Source organism: Heterocephalus glaber, unplaced genomic scaffold, assembly GCF_053883595.1.
Source record: "Heterocephalus glaber isolate CG9 unplaced genomic scaffold, H.glaber_assembly_v1.0 deba00001457, whole genome shotgun sequence".
In the NCBI taxonomy this organism is placed as follows: Eukaryota; Metazoa; Chordata; class Mammalia; order Rodentia; family Bathyergidae; genus Heterocephalus; species Heterocephalus glaber.
Window position 1 is genome coordinate 23925683 of NW_028258305.1, and position 3295 is coordinate 23928977.

A 3295-nucleotide genomic window follows, 5' to 3' on the forward strand; every position below is an offset into this window, starting at 1 on the left:
GGAGGAGAGAAGGCAGGAGGAAGAACTTCACGGCAGAAATGCTACTGCCACCCACACGAAGAGTGATAATAATTCAGGCTTATGATCAGCACAAGCCCATCGATGCGTTTTCCACCACACTGTAGAGAAGCAAGTACATTATTAATATTAGTATGGAAACGGAAATGGAATCCTAGTAAGTTGAAGACCAGACTGTAGCTCCCAAAGAAGTCTTGCCCTGAAGCTGGTGATTTAGGGACTACGTGTTCTGGGAGAGGTCTGGGAAAGCAGGTGATTGCTTCTTTCTGCTAATTATTGCCATACAGAAAAGAAATCCATATAAACTGATTGCCAGAAGTCGGCTTCACTCGCCACGGGGTCACAGTGGCATTCATTTCCCACACAGTGCATCCAGCGGACACACCAGGAAGCATGGGCAGTCTGGGCAAACATGCTCGAGTTCTTTCTTGGCAGGGTGCAGGGTGGGTATCTGGTTACCCCTGCCTTCTGCAGTTTCTGGGCTAGACATTTTGGCACACCCCCAGGAGTAGACCCAGGGAGTCTACAGAGCCCTGAGCTTCTGTGCTGGAGCCAAATCCAAGCGCTTCCTGAAGAGTGGTAACCCCAACCCCACCCAGGCTCCCCTAGAGAGGAGGTGGATGGCAGTCCAGAGAGAACAGCCCCTAATCTCTTCAACTTCCGCAAGGAAGAACCCAGCCTGACCCAACTTGGCTCCCTTGTTATCTCACAAGGGGCAGAACACACTGGTGACCCTCCCAGGTTCCTGCTAGGCAGCACTCTCCAGCTCCATACTTCTCTATATTTGCCACAGGCTTGGCCACAGGGAGAGATATCTTACATTTATTTGCTTTAAGAATGTATGACTGACTCTTTGCTCTCCTAAGGGCTTGAAAACTCAACCACCCCACAACCAGTCTAGGTCAGCAGAGAACTGGCGGCCCTTCGAAGCTGCCTATGATGCCACTGAGACAAGCTGGTGGCAAAGCTGTCCTAGGGAGGCTGCATTACATCACATAGCAGCAGAACCAAAGTAGTTCCACAAGAGTCTTGCTGATGAATACATTTAGATGAAGAGCTCCCTTCACGCAGACTCAGGACACATGGCCCTGTCCTCCAATGTGCACACCTGCTGAACTCCCACCCCGTGTGTTACCCTGTCCTGTCCTGATGTTCTGGAGCTGCCTCTGCTTCCGTGGTATCTGGGAGGGATAGCTGGACTCTGCAAAGCCTGGGTCTGCTTTCACCTTGAAGATACTGTGATTATATAAGGGACACAGCTCCTTCCTTTATACTGGCTGTTAGGAAGCTTAGAGAGATCAATTAGTGGCTCCCTGGAGCAAGGATATACAACTTTGAGGTATGTGATTGCCCAAAACTTTTCTATGTCTTTCCCTTTTCATAGGGCTGGATGAGAATGAAATGTGCTTATATACGTAAACCTCTAATACAGTGCCTGGCACTTAGTGAGTGGTACATAATTTATCTGTGAAGTGTAAAAATAAATTATTTGAGTGGCACAGACCATAAACTAGAGTAACCCAGAGATGGCTTTGAGCTGCAGATGATTAAAATTAGTTTCCCTAATGCGGATGTCAGAGAGAACATGTTCAAGTCCTGAGCGATTCAAAGCTCTTAACACAGGAATCCAGTTCACCAAAACTTGTCAGGCACAGTATGCAGGGGACAAGTGAAGAAACCTGTCACACAAGACACAAAGAGAATGGCAGATGCTAAGAAGAATGGGTGCAGGTGTAGTGCTTGACATCAGAGCCAAGAGTTTAGGATTTATCTGTGAGCAATAGAACCAGTGCAGGTTTTGTGCAGCAGTGAAATCTTGCAAGGAAATGCAACAGGGATAGAATGCAAAACAAGCATCCTTGATTTCTCTATGACACAAAACAACAAAGTTTGTTTGTTGTTCTAGATAGGAGATACACTGTCTACTGTGCCTTTGTCCCATCTTGGTTTCACTTTGAGAACTCTATGTAGCACATTGTGTTGTTGCTGTTGTTGCAAAGTGGGGGAAGCACCTGGCAAACTCTGTGCTGATGCCCTTAAAGTTTCTGCTGGGAAGGGACACACACTGCCTTGGCTAAATCAAGTCCTATAGTCAAGCCTCCTGAAAGCAGCATGGGGCGTGGGGCATATGACCACAGAAAGGGGAAGCAAGTATCTGTGGCCAAAACATAACCTACCTTGGGGACTTTTAGGACCCTATCTAAGATTAAAAACCCTGTGCTATGATGTTTCCCCCATCTCAATAACTGTATTTTTTTTATGATTCCTTTTTCTGTAGATTGTGAGGCTTCAGAATTTGATTGAAATTCTTGTGGCTCTCACCCCCACCTCAGGATGTCTCCATTAGCTGATTAAAAGGAAAGGGTTCCTCTAAGAACTGGTTTTCCCCTAAGCCTGAGAAATGAATATAATGTTTCTTTTTCTGAGTTACAACTCCAGCGTCTTGGTTGAGGTTAGCCTGTGCAGTTCTCCAGTTTGCCTAGTTTTATAATTTTGTAGCCTGCTGCGATTTCTGGCCTATTGATTAATGGGTCTCTCTCTCCCTCCACCACCAGCGACTTTAATCTTTTCTTAATTGCTTTAATGGCTGTTCGGCTTCCCTCTCATGCCTTCCCCCACAACGTTGTTGCTGCAAAGCTTTTGTGTCTTAACTTCATTCTCCAACTGAGGACTTCGCAGGCCAAAGAAAGGTGAATTCTCTCTTTGTTTACCCTCTTTTCCTCATTTTTCTCTTTTGCTTTATTTCTTCTTCAGCTGTTTTCACATTTCTTAGCCAGTGTGGGGGTATTGTCTGAGGTAATTGAGCAAAAACAGAAAAATAAACGAAAATATAATGAAGGGAGTTCAATGTCCAGGTTCCCCAAGTGACTGCAGCACCTACTCCATCCACACACAGACCCAGAGAAAAACCTCCCCCTCTGTATTGTCCTCAGGGCCAGCGGCCAGGCAGGCAGCCCCTCCCCCCATGTTGAGGATTGTCACAGTTCTCTCCAGAAGCCAGGCCTGGGTGCAACGACTTTCACCTGACCTAGTTTGGGGCTTTCTCCTTAGAGGCGCTTCCTCAAATATGCTTCATTTGTTTATTTCTTCATTGATTTATTCACCAATGCAACAATAGAGCCAACTGACTACACACTAAAATCTCTGAAACATGACTCAAAATAAACCTTTGCTCACTTTAGGTTGTTTATTCCAGGTATATTGTCACAGCGATGGAAAGCTAACTAGCAGCCCTGTCCCCTAAAGGGCTGAAAAGATTCATAGTGAGCCCATGTCC